The sequence below is a fragment of the Humulus lupulus genome, chromosome 9, assembly GCF_963169125.1.
Source record: "Humulus lupulus chromosome 9, drHumLupu1.1, whole genome shotgun sequence".
NCBI lineage: Eukaryota > Viridiplantae > Streptophyta > Magnoliopsida > Rosales > Cannabaceae > Humulus > Humulus lupulus.
In genome coordinates this window covers 66,067,459-66,083,943 of record NC_084801.1, presented here as the reverse complement: position 1 = coordinate 66,083,943, position 16,485 = coordinate 66,067,459, and positions in this window count along the sequence as shown.

The window sequence follows — 16,485 nt, the reverse complement described above, 5'->3', positions numbered from 1 at the left end:
GGCCGCGGGGTATACAGATGGGCCGCTAGAGTGGTGGTGAGACATGGAGGGCATTCCTACTGTGTCCTAGGTGCAGGAGGCGCCATGTTGGGGAATGCCAGGCGAAGGCCTGTTTTGTTTGTGGAAGTACGGGGCACTTGAAGAAATATTGCCCAAGAGCCAGAAAGGAGGAGTCGAAGAAAGTGGACAGCCTGACACCAGCTTGGGTGTTCACTTTGACCTAGACAGAGGCTGAGGCTAGTCCCTCAGTGGTTACAGGTTAGCTTTCTAGTGTTGGAACCTTTTATATTGTAAATATTGATTTGGGTGCTACGCATTCCTTTGTTGCTAGTAGGGTTATGATAGGTTGTATAGACCTTATGAGTTCTATTATGTGGGGTTTGGTACGATATTGCCTACTGGGGAGTAAGTGGTATCCAAGAGATGGATTAGGTTACTACCAGTTACAATGGATGGCAAAGAGTTATCAGTTGACTTGGTTGAGTTTGAGATGATCGATTTTGATATAATTCTTGGTATGGATTGGCTAGAGAAGTATGGGGCATTGATAGACTGTAAGAAGAAGATGGTAACTTTTGAGCCAGAGGGCGTGGACCCCTTTGTTTTTGTTGGCACTGTGCATGGAGCCCATATATCTATGATATCAGTACTTAGAGCTAGAGACTTGTTGCAGGCGGGATGCATAGGGTTCTTAGCTAGTGTGGTGGATACCACTCAGGTCGTGCCAGTGGGACTAGAACAGACTTGGTTAGTCTGTGAGTTTCTGGATGTGTTTCTAGAAGACCTACCAGGGTTACCTCCACACAGGGAGATTGGTTTTGTGATTGAATTGGCACTAGGGACAGAGCCAGTGTCTAGGACACCGCACAGGATGGCTCCAGCAGAGCTGAAGGAACTGAAGGTTCAACTAAAAGAGTTACTGGACTTGGGTTTTATCAGGCCCAGTTTCTCGCCATGGGGCGCAATGTTTCTCTTTGTGAAGAAGAAAGATGGTTCTTTGAGGATGTGTATCGATTATAGAGAACTGAATAAGTTGACGATATATTGATATACTCTCGGACGGAGATAGAGCATGAACATCACCTCAAATTGGTATTACAGAGGTTGAGTGAGCACAGGCTGTATGCGAAGTTCAAGAAGTGCAAGTTTTTATTGCCATAGGTAACTTTCCTGGGTCATATAGTCAGTAAGGATGGAATCAAGGTAGATCCGGCGAAGATTAAAGTGGTTAGAGATTGGCCAAGACCGAAGAACGCTTAAGAGATCAGAAGTTTCCTGGGTTTAGCAGGATATTACAGGTGCTTTGTGGAAGGGTTCTCCAAGATTGCATCACCACTAACAGAGTTGACATGCAAGAATAAGAGGCTTATTTGGTCAGATAAGAGTGAGGACAATTTCCAGAAGCTCAAGAATAGTTTGATCACTACTCTAGTTTTGAGCTTTTCGACAGACTAAGGCATGTTTGTGGTTTATTGTGACGCATCGAGGCAGAGTTTGGGTTGTGTACTTATGTAGACAGAGAAGGTGATTTCCTATGCATCATGTCAATTGAAGGACTATGAGCAGAGATACCCCACGCATGATTTAGAGCTGGCAGTGGTTGTTTTTGCACTGAAGGTGTGCGACATTACTTGTATGGTGAGAAGTGCGAAATATACACTGATCACAAGAGCCTGAAGTACTTTTTCCCTTAGAAGGATCTGAACACGAGGCAAAGACGTTGGTTGGAGTTGGTAAAGGATTGTGATTGTGAGATCCTCTATCACCCTGGGAAAGCCAACATGGTAGCAGATGCCTTGAGTCGGGGGATGGGGCAGTTAAATAGTGCCAGACAGATATCGAGGAAGTTGGCTAATGAGATGACTCGAGCAGGGATAGAGTTATTGGTGGGCCAGTTGGCCAACATCACTTTATAGTCTACTCTCTTGGAGAAAATGAAGTAGAGACAATTAGATGATCCACAGTTGGGACAGGTTAGAGAGGACGTCCTAGCTGGAGTAGCTAAGGACTATACGGTGTCGAATATCAGTTTGCTGAGATATAAGGATCGGGTTTGCGTTCCGATGGGCACCGAAATCAGACGAGAGATTCTGGATGAATCTCACACCACCCCTTATTCTCTACATCCAGGAACAATAAAGATGTACGAGGACCTGAGGGTATTAAATTGGTGGCCTGTGATGAAGAGGGATGTGACTGAGTATGTAGCAAGGTGTCTTACCTGTCCACAAGTCAAGGATGAGCATCAGAGGCCGGCGGGACTGTTACAGCCTCTAGATATTCCATAGTGGAAGTGGGAAGATATCACGATGGATTTCGTGGTAGGCTTGCCCAGGACAGTAGGCTAGCATGATTCTATTTGGGTCATTGTGGATCGGTACACGAAATCAACTCATTTTCTACCGGTGAGGATGAATTACACAGTTGACCAGTATGCAGGTCTCTATGTGAGTGAGATAGTTCGCCTTCATGGGAGTCCGAGGTCAATCATGTCTGATAGGGATCGTATTTGTACTTCCAAGTTTTGGGTAAGTTTGTAGAGGGAAATGGATACACAACTGAAGTTCAGCACAGCTTATCATCCTCAGACCGATGGTCAATCTGACAAGACTATCCAGATATTGGAGTACATGCTTAGAGCATGTGTGTTGGACTTTGAAGGGTGCTAGAGTAAATATTTGCCTCTTATAGAATTTTCTTATAACAACAGTTACCACTCCACCATCAGAGTGGCACCTTATGAGATGTTGTATGGTACTGCAGATCGCCCATTCACTATGTTAGATGGGTAAGAGGAAATATTTAGGTCCGGATGTAGTTCAGAAGACAAGTGAGTTATCGAGAAGATTAGAGCTCAGATGCTCGCTTCTCGGAGTAGGCCGAAGAGCTATTCCGACCCAAGACGGAGGAACGTAAAGTTCTATGTGGGAGACTATGTCTTCCTTAGGGTTTCACCTCTGAGAGGGGTGAAGAGGTTCAGAAAGAAGGGCAAGCTGAGCCCCAAGTTTGTGGGACTATTTGAGATCTTGGAGAGGATCGGGCAGGTGGCCTACAGGTTGGCCTTATCCCTGTACTGTCTAGTGTGCATAATGTATTCCATATTTCCATGTTGAGGAATTATGAATCAGATGGAACTCATGTATTGAGCTATGAGGATCTGGAACTGGAGGCGGACTTATCTTATGAAGAACAACCAGTTTAGATACTTGACAGGAAGGATAACGTCTTGAGAAACAAGACTATACCTTTAGTTAAGGTATTATGGAGGAACAACAAGGTCGAGGAAGCGGCCTGGGAGCTGGAGGCAAATATGTGAGCTCAGTTTCCCGAGCTGTTCAGTTAAATTTCGAGCACGAAATTTCTATAAGGATGGGATAGTTGTAACGTCCTAGAATTTCCTAATAAGGCTTCAAGCCTTGATTAGGGGGCAAGGGGTGGTAATATGTTGAATTATGTGCTTAATTTTTATATTAATTATAATTATGTGATAGTATGACTAGTTGTGCATATTTAGGGGTATTAAATATGCATGTGAGCCCGCTTCTTATTAGAAGGGCGATTTTGATAATTTGGTTGTTGCGGCATAAATGTGTACTTATGTGCATATATGTGATATATGTGAGAGACCACATTATTAGGTGGGTTTATTTGTGTTACTCGGCACGAGGCGATCCTAGGGAGCAAGTTAGTGGGTATTAGGCGTATAATTGGATTATTGGGTTATAGAAATAAATAATTGGAGATATATTTTAAGTTAGGGAGTTTAGGAGGGAATATTGGGGAAATTTACCATTTTTCCTTCTGGGACGTTTTTGGTACCCCGAGCCTCAGGATTGATTTATTCATTTGAGCTAGGGGACAAAAGACAAAAAAATAACTGGAAGCTGCTACCAAACCGACACCCACTCTCCTTCTATTTTAATCCTGAGTTCTCAAGCTTTCCAAAAGAAAACCATTGAAGCTAAGTGAGATTTTGGGCTAGGGTCACAAGAATTGGAACTAAAACTTTGGGAATAAATTCAGTAACAACTTGTGGATTCAATCGCTAGTATAGGTAGGCATTGAATTATGGTTTTGGCATTTAAATTCGGTGTTTTTCTTTGCTGGTTGAAGAGTTTTAAACCATTTTTCTCTAGAATTTAAAATGTTCTTTTGATGAGGTTTAAGGTTGGATTTTTTGTGGGTTTTGTTGTTGGGAACATATTAGTGCTAATGTGGTGGTTGAATTGTGATATTGGGGTGATTTTGAGTTAGTTTGGTTTGGATTTGGCTATTGAAAATGGAGGTTTCTCTTTGTTCGAGGGGCCAAGTCGCGACTTTGTTCTTGATAAGTCACGACTCAGCCAGAGCCCAGGCACCATGGGAGGCCTCTGCCTAGGGGCGCGCCGCAAGCTGTTAGGCTAAGTCGCTACTCGAGCCTCTGGACAGAGGGGAGGAGGAGGCTGGTTTGAGGGTTGCGCCGCGACCCACAGGGGAGCAAATCATGGCCCGCCTGGGCAGTTTTTCCTTGGGAGGTTTGATTTGTCTGGGAACTTTTTCCTTAGGGCTCGGGATTGTTTCCACTACCCCGTTTGGTGGAACCCGAGGCCCCAGAGGCTAGGGCTTGGTCCAGAAGCCTTTGATCACTCGTTAATAATAGAATCCTATTTTATGGTTATGACTTAGTGTATCGCTAGGGGCTTGGAACTGGGATTGTGCTTGAGGATCATTCTTATTTGACGCTTACTTGGACTTGAGGTAAGAAAACTGCACCCAATACGTGTTATATGTGATTAAGGATTGGCCTAACTATTTTACATTATCATGATCCGGAATTAGGCCCTAGGATATTTATGCTAAGCTATTATTTCACTTGTTTGTTGATAAATGCTTAAGTGCTTATAATTATTGCATGAACTTTATGGTTAGGGCATGTGGCCCCGTTAAATGGATATGTTTAGTGTTGTTGAAATGGTTTACCAATGGGAGTATATGATTAACATGCATATGTGATTAGTTTGTTGAGATGTGCCTATCCACATCTGTAATTTGTATTGAGGTATGTAATTCTGGATTAGGGATTGACTTATGAGTCAAGGATGGCAAGAGCGCGCTATGCGCTGGTCGAGAGGCTTAGGCCTAAACCAGTAACGTACTATTACGTTGATCGACTCTAAGGTCGATAATAAACCAAGGGGTTGGGCTAGCTCTATGGCTAGTGAGACAGAGCTAAGGGCGAGGGCCCCAGGTGACTCTATGGTCACATAGCTAGGGCATTGGCTCAGGATTTGGCTTTAAGGCCAACTGGTTAGGGCAGCAGCCCCAAGTTGATCCAATGATCAACTGCTTGAATTTAAATGCTAATATCTATGGATTGTTATTACTGATTGTGTTGAATGGATTTTTTAAAGTTTATATTCTTTGTTTTTGCATGTTGAGTTTTCTTGCTGGGCCTCGGCTCACGGGTGCTTTGTGGTGTAGGTAAGGCAAAGGGAAAGCTTGACCAGCCATGAGTTGGAGAGCTTCAGTGGTGGCATGTACTTATGCTGCTGCTCGACCACCACGGCCGGGGTTATCTCAGAGGAACTAGTGTTTTAGCCCTGTTTTGCTGCTTTGGCCGGCTGATGTAACTTTTGATGTGTATAATTACCTTTTTAAAAGTTTAGTTGTAATATTTTGGGATCCCATGTTTATATAAAACTTTATAAATAAAAGTCAGTTGTTCCTTTGACAAAAAAATTTAACCCTAACCCTTTTCACTTACATTAGTTACACGCTTTAAACTAAATGACTTGATTAGCAAGTCTGAGAAAATTTAAAGTACACTGTGTAATGTTCCTGGATTAGGAGGGTGTTACACTTGATGTCTTCAAAGAACTTCATGCCCAAATTGAATGAGAAGCTAGAAGGGTGAAGTGTGTTCGAGCAAATAATGGTGGTGAGTACAGGGGTCTATTTGAGAAGTATTGCATACTCCATGGTATCACGCTTGCGAGGACAGTTTTGAAAACTCCTCAGCATAATGGTGTCACAGAATAAATGTACAGAACCACTGAAGAAAGGATTAGGTGTATGCTTTCCCATGCCAGGCTACCTATGTCCTTTTAGGGGAGGCTATGAGAACTACAGTTGACTTAATTAACCTTTTTCATTCAGTTTTTCTGAATAGTGATGTGCCTAAGAGTTTATGGAAAGGGAAATATGTCTCATATTATCATTTGAGAGTCTTTCGGTGCAAAGCATTTGTTCATATTCCTAAAGATATGAGGGCCAAGCTTGATGATAAGGCAAAACCTTGTATTTTCACGGGGTATGGTCATGAAGAGTTTGGGTACATATTATGGGATCCATTGAACAAGAAGATAATTAGAAACAGAGATGTGGTGTTTCTTGAAGATCACATGTTTGAAGATAGTTACAAAGTTGAAATGTATAATTCTCTTCTTGATGTTCATGTGCGCACTAGCTCAGTTCCTCCACCTATAGTACATGACGATCATGGGGGAGATGAAAAGGAAAACATGAAGAGCATGTTGGGGTTTGGCTATCAAAAACCCAAGTTTTGTTATACAACTCAAGACCAAATATACAAGTAATCAACATTTGATGATAGTAAGACACATGTTGCATAAAAACAATGAGATCGAAGTTTAGAGTAGACTTTTCTTGAAGAATAATCCTTAGAACATAAAACCATAAAGCTATGATTTTATGTGAAACACAAAAGTTGCAAAGCTCGACACAAATGAAGATTTTTTTTCCCCAAAAATCGCTATTTCTTGCCTTCTCTATAGAAATGCTTGAGGCTACAACTATAGAAAGAGATTGGTACACAAGCCTTGATCATTCATACAATCCAAGAATTCTTGATGAAGATCTTGGAGAAAACTAGTAATCTTGGAGCTAGGGGGAGAGAGATAGATCTATAGTTCTTCTTTTAGAGAGAGAGTGAGGTGAGTGATCAAGTCACCAATTAACTCATATGAACCACTTAAATAGTATAGGACCCTCGTTAGACTCAACCAATGAGATTAGAGCATTTGAATTTAAGTTTTGGAGATAAATTACGTAACTATACGGACATGCAATAACGGCCCAGGCAATGCATCACCTAGTCTGTCTTGTTTAGGGTTTCATGGGCTAGGCGACGCGTCACCTCCCAGTGGTGATCCATTTTCGATGCCCCTACCTTTGCACTCCAAAATATGTCTTAAAACATCCCCAAATTCTTCCAAACTTCTTGGGTACTCTTATATACTCCAAATAAAACATTTGACCCAAAAAGATAATATATAAATGCCTATACTAAAACTCAATTTTTACATATTGACTTTTGTGAAATCCTTATTGTTTTAACACCTCTTCGTGCCTAAACAATTTAACTATGTATTTAACCAATCTCAACATTTCCTTAATTGGTTATATACATCATCAATTCTATAGACAACATTATTGGTTCATAAAGTAAAGTATGTTTTGAGTTTGAACTTTACCTTAGTGAAAACATTACAAAGCTTAAATCGAAATGCTAAGGTATTGTTAAAAGATTGAACTCAACATTCCTAGTGATGAAAATCAGTAATGTCTCACACACCTATATCTGACTACTAAAATATTTCCCACTGGTCACTATTAATGGCCCAGTACTGATCCATTCATGAACCATCCGGAGGGAAAACTCCTAATCTCTTGAGAGGCGGCCCAACTCTAGGTTCACATAGGTGAAATTCTTACAACATCTTTGCTACATTTAGAGAGCTTGTTACTCTTGAAATGAATTTCATTAAAAGTCTTAGGCTTAACCCTCACTTCAGTAGCAACCAATATTAACCCACCATTGATGGGACTATTAAGTTTACTGGCCCTCTCTTACCTATTGAACTCTACGCTTGATATAAACTAGTTTTGAGTTGGGTTGCTATCATTGGGGAATCTAAAACTCAAGGAGTTTTAGTCCCATCCTTTTATTTGTAGAACTAACCAAATCTCTCCCAAGAGGTTTGGTAAACGAATTCGCTAAGTTCTCACATGATTTCAAATATGAAATTGATATTATACTCTTATCAATAAATTCCCTCACATAGTCATGTCGTAAAATTATACGTATGGACTACCCATTATAAATTTTGTTGTAAGCTATAATCAAAGTGGCTTGATTATCACAATGTAACGAAATCATCGATAGATCAACTGTGGTTTTCAGTATCTCCAACATGAGATCTCTTAGCCACTCGGCCACTTTGTCAGTTGCCACTAGAGCTACAAACTCAGACTACATTGTTGAGTGACATATACATGTTTGTTTCTTAAGAACCCAAGAAACTCCACCCCCACCAAGGGTGAACACCCAACAAGTTTGGGAGAGATTATATCCTACACTATATATCCAACTTGCATCTGTATATCCCACAAGTACCTAAGGAAACTTAGAATATTGGAGGCATAACTCTTTGGTCCTTTTAAGGTATCCAAATATTCTTGTGAAGCATTTTCTCAATATAATGATCTTGACCTAAGTCATACCCATCGACGTTCCTTCTAACTTTAATATGGTCGACGTTCCTTCTAATATGGTATCAACCATTCCAAGGTCCTTCATTTTGAACTTAGAGGATATAAATCTCTTTGTTTCTATTATGTCTTTCATGTCATTGCTCAATATCAACATATCATCAAATATATAGACACACTAAGATGACATAGTCATCGCAAGTCTTAGAGTATAAGTGTAACATCCCAAATTACCTAATAAGGCTTAGGGCCTAGATTAGGGGGCCAGAATGGCAATTTATATAAAATTATGTGTTTATGTGATATATATGTATGTAATTATGTGATTATGTGAGTTATATGATAATATGACTAGACATGCATGTTTAGGTATATTAAATATGCAAGTGGGCCCGTTTCTTATTAGAAGGGAAATTTTCTTAATTTGGCTCGTTATGGGCATAATTGGAATATATGTGCATATATGTCTGAGACCACATAATTATGTGGATATATTTGGGATATAAAGCACGTTGCAATCCTAGGGAGCATGTTAGCGGGAAAGTCACAACGTGACCTAGTACCCGACTCGGGGTGAGTCAAGGGGTATTTTGTGTATTTAGTACATTACCGGGTTATTAGGTAATGGGAATGGATATTCGAGGATATATTCGGTATTAGTGAGATTAGGAGGGAATTCTGGGTGTTTTGACCGTGTTGCCCCCGGGGACGTTTTTGGTACCCCGAGCCTCGGGATTTGCTTAAGGTTACTTGGAGTCTAAGTAAATCTCACAAACACCAAAATAGAGGAAAACACGTTCAACATACTCTATCTCTCTCTCATTCACACATTCACTGAAATTCCTTGGGAATTATTGCAATTTAAGAGGAATCGAGGCTAGCTTACACTCAGGATTGCTTTGGGAGAAGCTCAGCATCATTTGGGGCAATTGAGGTCACGATCTCCAGCCTTGAATCCTACTATTTTTCTAGTTTTTAGCTAAGTTTTGGAGTTTAGAAAGTTAGTTCTGAATTTTTGGATTTGATGGGGTTTTGGCCAAGTTTAGGCTTGGGTTTTGTGTGTTTTGAGGTGATGAGTTGGTTGCGAAATTTACCTTGGGGATATAGCAATGTTTGCATAGATTTTTAGTGGGTTTTGACTTGAAGAAAGCGGAGAAATTTATGAGTTTTCATGGCGAGCTGGGCCCCTATTCTTGGGGCCCCACGACTCTCATGAACAGGAAGGAGAAGGAGGTACCGAACCTCCATACTAGCCGCGACGCCAGTAGTGGCACTGCTGCACATGATGAAACAAAGGAGAGCCTTGGGCTCTATGACTTGGGGTGGGCCGCGACTCCTTTTTTTTTTTGAGTCGCGGCGCTTGAAGGATTTTTGAGCCCCGAGAAGGTTGAATGCGAGAACTCATACTTAAGGGCTCAAGACCGATCCTACTACATGGTTTAGTAGAATTCGAGGTCCCTGAGGCTAGGACTCGATCCTAAAGCCTTTATTCACTTGTTTTGACGAGATTCTCTATTGGTTGTGACTAGGTTATTGCTAGGGGCTCAAAACAGGGACCTTTCTCGAGGGTCATTCTTAATATACTTTGCACTCGGACCTAAAGTAAGAAAACCTCACCCAATACGTGGTATATGTTATTAGGGATTTGCCCGGTTGTTGATTATAACTATGAATAAGGATTGACCCCTGAGAATGAACGTGATTTAGGTTATGCTTGAATGCTATGTTTTTGGATAACTGTCTAATGAATGCTTGCCTTGTTTGCGTAGGTAGGGCTCGACATCGTTAATGAAGATGGTTATTACTATGTCTGTGTTTGATTTGTTAAGATACCATTATATATATGTATGCATATTTGTATTGTCTGAAGTGTGCTTATCTGTATTTGTATCTATTTTCTGGTTGTCTAAATGTTTGATTAAAGCCTTGACTTTTTAGTCAAGGGCGGCAATAGCACGCGACACGCTGGTCAAAAGGCTTAGGCCCAATCAAGGAGATATGATAACTCTATGGTATAGAGTTATTTTTATTAACTTTGAACTTGATTTTTAGTGAAAAGAGTAATGAATGTGATGTTGTTTGTAAGTTTGATTAGTTTTTATCTTTCTTTTCTAGTTAGTGTACTAATTTAGGAGTCTTTTAAGTTGTTAGTATTAAACGTAATTAATTAATTAATTCTGTTTGTTTTGTTGTTTAGGAAAGGAATTTTTGAATCGCTAAGGGAAAGAAAGGAATCCGAGGCTAAAGAGAGCACTAAGCTGGAAATGCTGCTGAATTGCTGGAGAACAAAATGCTATAGCATTTCTGGGTACTGGGAAATGACGTGGACAAAATACTAGCAGACTTTTCTTCATCTAACTCAGCGCTTATGTGGCAGTCACTTAAAAATTAGGTCAGCTGGCTGATGTGGATTGGACTAGTGCACCAAAGAGAAGAAAGTGGGCTTTCTAATTTGGGTAAAATGAAAATTGTACCCTAGAGAGGAGGCAACTAAGTACCAGCCACCATCAAATTGAATATACACAAATAGGAGCTGCCATTAACGTGGCAGAAAAGTTGCAGAAAAAAAGAGCATGAGGAAGAAGAAGAAAAAGAAGGAAACACAAGGAATTGAATGAGGAAGATAAGGACAAGAAGATCCAACCTACAACACCATCAATCTAGGCTTTGTTCTCATTTCTTCCTTTCTTCTCTATTTTGTATTTTCTTATTTTGCATAGCTATTCTAGCACTCATGGATATTAATTTTCTGTTTTGGTTTACGTTTTCTACTTTAGTTATGAGCTAAACTTTTGAGACTTGAATGGTTAAAATCCCCTTTTGTCATGTATTTTAAATTTGAATGCATTATTTAAGCTAAATTGTCATTGTTCATTCAAGTGAGCTTCATGTTTATTTACTGTTGTTGTTTGGAAATTAATGGCAGGTTATTAAGCTAGATTTAATACTGGAAATGTTAAATCTAGTAGTTGGTACTTGAATGATGCAAGAGAACACCCATTTTCTAGGTTGTTCTAAGTAAGTAGAATAGGAATATTTTACTACCTTGCATAACTTTGAGAATTGATGCTTAAATTATGTTCTTGAATCTGATTTAATATAGGAATATATTGGGTTAGATGATAGAACTTATTTCATGAGTTTTGGAAAAATCTCATGGGCTTGTAAGGAATTCTAGTTAACTCTGTGCGTTTTGCTGAAGTAATGCTGTAACAACTAGGCAGATAAAACATAGGGGGATTTAGCTATTCAAGTCTATCATTCCATAGACACTTTTTCTTGCAGTTAATTTTCCAGCATTTGTAGCAATATTTTAATCTTGATTCCAGTTTAATCATTTTATTTTAGTTCACAACATCCAATCAATTTATTTTCTTAAAATCCAAATTGTTAAATAATTGATTTTGCATTAAATTTGACTTGCAATCCCTGTGGAGACAATCTTACTTATCACTTTATTACTTGTTTGACGATTGCGTATACTTGCGTATATTAATTTTCGCAACAAGATACTATTAGGTTGGCCAACCCTATAGTCATTGGAAAACAATGCGCTTGGCTAGCTCTATGGCTAGTGTTGACGGTGAGAACTCGTCAACGAAGTTAAGTTGGAAAAATTATCAAATTAAAATCGCTAATTGGAAAGCTTTGAAAACTTGAACAATAACTCAAGAACAATGGAATAACAACAATGGAGAATTCAGTATCTCATTCACACTAATGTCTCTGCTACAGTAAAATTTCCAACCCCCCCTTTCAGGTGGTTTTAGAGTTCATTTTATAGTAGGCTCTAATGGCCTTAGGTACATAGTGGTCCAGGGGACCAAGTGGTACATACGTACTGTGTCAGGGGAGTGGCTCCAGAGGCTGTGGTCGTACACCCCGTACAGGAGCAGGTGTCAGGAGGATGTCTCCACTACTTGACTGTATCCATGTCTGATGCGTGGTGGCAGGCGTAGTGGCGCAGGAGGTAGTGGTGTCGGCTCTGACCTATGGCCGTAGACATACGGACCATAACTCCTATCCTTCCATACCCACTCCTGGCATTCCCACTACCTGTCTGGTAGGGGTACTATATCCGTACTCTGACTTCTTTAGGTTTGTAGGCACATTCCATATTCATGCATGTACCTAGTCCACCCACCGTTCCCACGAACACGAAGGGTGTCTCGCCCTCCGGTTCGAAGGTCACCATTCGTCGCCTACAATCAATTGTTGCTCCATACTGCATCAACCAATCCATCCCTAGTATTATGTCAAAATCTTCCATATCTAGTTCAATCAGGTCAACAAATAATTCTCTACCGTCTACCACTACCGGTAAGGCTCTAACCCACCTCTTAGAGACTACCAGTTCACCTGTAGGCAATATAGTCTGAAAACCCCTAGCATACAAAATACTAGGTCTACACAACTGATCAATCACCCTAGCAGAAACAAATGAGTGCGTAGCACCAGAATCAATCAATGCAGTAAACAAGGATCCAGTGCTAAAAATCTGACCTGTGACCACTGAAGGACTGGCCTCAGCCTCAGTCTGAGTCAAGGTAAAAACCCTCGCAGGAGCAAGGCTGTCACCCTGCCTTGGCTCCTCCTTCTTCGCCTGTGGGTAATCTTTCTTCAAGTGACTGGTGCTCCCACAAACAAAGCACGCCCTGGTCCGGCACTCGCCCTGATGCCGTCGCCTGCATCGAGGACACATCGGAAGGCTTCTCCAGCTGTCATTTCCGCCCTGGCGGCCACCCACAAAACCGCGAACCCTCCTGTCAGAACCATAAGGAGTAAATGAGTCTGGAGCTCTCCTCTTCTGCTCACTGGGGCCGCTGCCCCGACTAGGCCCAGAAGAAGAAGGCACAACTCTCCTGGTATCACGCCTAGCAGCACCATCCTTCCAGATCTGGTCCTCAGCCCTCTCAGCAGTGAGGGCCTTGTCTACCACTTGTGCATAGGTAGACTCTGGAGTCATTGTGATACTCACGTCACGGGCGATCATTACATTTAATCCCCGTATGAACCTGTCCCTTCTGGCCGCATCAGTCGGCACCAGCTCTGGCGCAAACTTCGCCAATCTGTCGAATACCAGGGCGTACTCGGTGACGGATAACCTGCACTGAGTCAGGTTGTTGAACTCATCCGCCTTCGCAGCTCGAACGGCTACGCTGTAGTATTTCTCGTTAAAAATGCCCTTGAATTCTTCCCAAGTCATAGTTGCAGTATCCCTTCGCTGCCCAACTACCTCCCACCAAATACGTGCATCATTTCTAAGCATATAACTGGCGCAATCAACTCTATCCCTTCCTTCAACCCTCATGAAGTCCAGGATCACAGACATCGTACCCATCCACTGCTCAGCTTGCAGTGGGTCTGCTCCGCCCTCAAAGGTAGGGGGTTGCTGTTTTCTGAATCTTTCGTATAGAGGTTCCAACCTGTTCCCAGTCACAAGTTGAACCGGAGCCGGTACCACACTCGGCGGTGGTGGTATCGCAGTGGCCGGTGGAGGAGCTGGTTGCTTCAACTGACTAAGCTCGTCCTCTGTTTTCTTCAACCTGGCCTCCATCTCAGCTAAGATCTGTTGCCAGTTCTGAGGAGCAGGTGGAGGGTCCTGCCCTTGGTTATCATCCTCGGCCAAAATGCCGCGGAGTCTCGATGATTGGCGAGGCATTGGAACTAAATGCCTGCAATCAGTGACACCGCTCATTAGGCATGATAACAAGGTCCAATTTCCACCTCTTAATCTCAACAACCACCAAGATCAATCGACCAAAATGACATACAAATATCATACCGCATACAACGGGCCTTGCCCTAGCATCATGCATATGTTATTTCAATCATCATGCTCATAACAATCTAGGCAGGCACACAAAACAATAAACACATATTCATGAATATTTCAACCGATCATACCAAACCACCCTGAGTCGAGCTTTTCAATGGCAGCGTGCGTACATGTTCGGTCGATCTCCAGAACCAATAAACCTTGGCTCGCTCTGATACCAAGTTGTAACGCCCTACTACCTTAGAGCCGTTACTAAGTGAGTTTAAAACAGAAATTGTGCATTTCATTGACTCAAAGTAGTTTCTAAAACCAAAAGTGTGATTAAACCAGAGTTTAAGGCTGTATTCTTTTAAAATGTTTAACTTCATTGACAACGTTAGATATAAAACATCTGGGATCCCAAAATAAGGTTTACAAAACATTTACATCTCAAAAATAGATTTACAACAGGTTTGACTATCAAAAGAATGAGCTAATACAGCCATTTACAAAAAAACTCCCAACCAAAGCAGTCGGGCAGGCCGAACATGTACGCGTCGCCCCCACGCTCTCCATACTCATGGCCGGTTAACAGACTCCTTGCTTTTACCTGCCACACAGAGCACCCGTGAGCCGAAGCCCAGCAAGAAAACCCAAATAGCACATAACATATGCAATAATAATATTACTGGCATAATTTACTGATAAATAAGAAAATCATCGATTTAAACAAGCACGGCCATGCCGCCCCAGAGGCCTTACCAAAGCTTGGGGTCTCGGTCATTACCGTAGGATAACTCATGTATCCCTTGGGTCCCACCCTCGCTATAGCATCCCATGTGCTGAGCATTGCTTCCGGCCCCACTGCCGTACCCGGCCCTTGCCACTCCCGGCCTTGTCGTTCATTCAATTACAATCACACATATCATACATTCAAACATACAATAGTTTATCTAAGATTACACATTTGCACACAATTCAAGCTAGGGCCATGCCCTATAATCACACAATGGGCCCATGCCCTAATCTCGGGTGTTACGGTTTTCTTACCTGTAATCCGTGCTTTCCGATGGACCACGGTCACGAGCACGGTCCTCTAGCACGAGCCTCTCCGAAATCCTAGTCACAACACACATAAAACACTTTTAATACTAACCAAACCCAAAACCACTTCCCGGGACCAATCGCGCACTCTCGGGACCTCTAAAACCTTAAAACAACACCCCGGAGGCATCCCCCGAACCCCCGGAGCTAAGACCTAAAATTTCCAAAAAAGCTATCCTGAAAATTGCCTTGTGCTGCGGCACCACATCCTTGTGCCGCGGCACCCATCAGACAGAAGCTCCCTTGCCGCGGCACACAAAAACCCTGCCGCGGCACACCTTCGCAGACCCAGAATTCTGGGTTTTTCCTGCAATTTTTCCCGAGCTTTAACCTCTCCAAATCACCCCAAACCAAAACCTAATCCCCAAAACTCAAATCCAAACCTCATATGAACAATCTAACACCCCATAAACACTAGAATCAAATCCAAAACATCAACCCACACAAGATCCACTCCTATGATTTCAAATTTCAGCAACTAACCCCAAAACCCAACAATGTTTAGCTTAGGCATTTAAATTCCTTAAATCAAAACAAAAATCCATATTTAGATATGTATAAAACCTTTACCTCAAATGAAGAACCCACACAAGTCCTTGATCCCCTCCTAGACTTCCACTTCTCCTTCTCTTCTTCTTCTTCTTCTTGCTTGCCCTAGCCTTTTTCTCCTCTTCTTTCCTTCTCTTCCAATTTTATCAAGACACTAAATGAGCCAATGCCCAAACCGTACACCCCATATACCCAGCTGCAACTTGCCTATTTGCCTTGCCAAAAGACCAATTTACCCTTCCTAATAATCCCTCCTTAGCTAAACCTTCAAGGGCACTTAAGTCATTACACTTTCATTTCAATTCTACCACTTTCTATCTTAAAACTTGTTACCCACAGCAGTTACAAATGGTTACCCAATCACCAATAACTAACCACTAAATCTCAACTCAACTTATAAGATTCCCGAAGTACCCCTAGGCTCCTCCCGAGCCGGGTACAACATCCCATTGTGACTTTTAAACTAATTGGCTTACTAGGACCGTCTCGATGCGTGCATCCTGATAAAAACACCACCTCACGTGGCACAATTCACATAGTACAATTATCACAGATATGCCCTAACATGGCCAAATTACAATCAT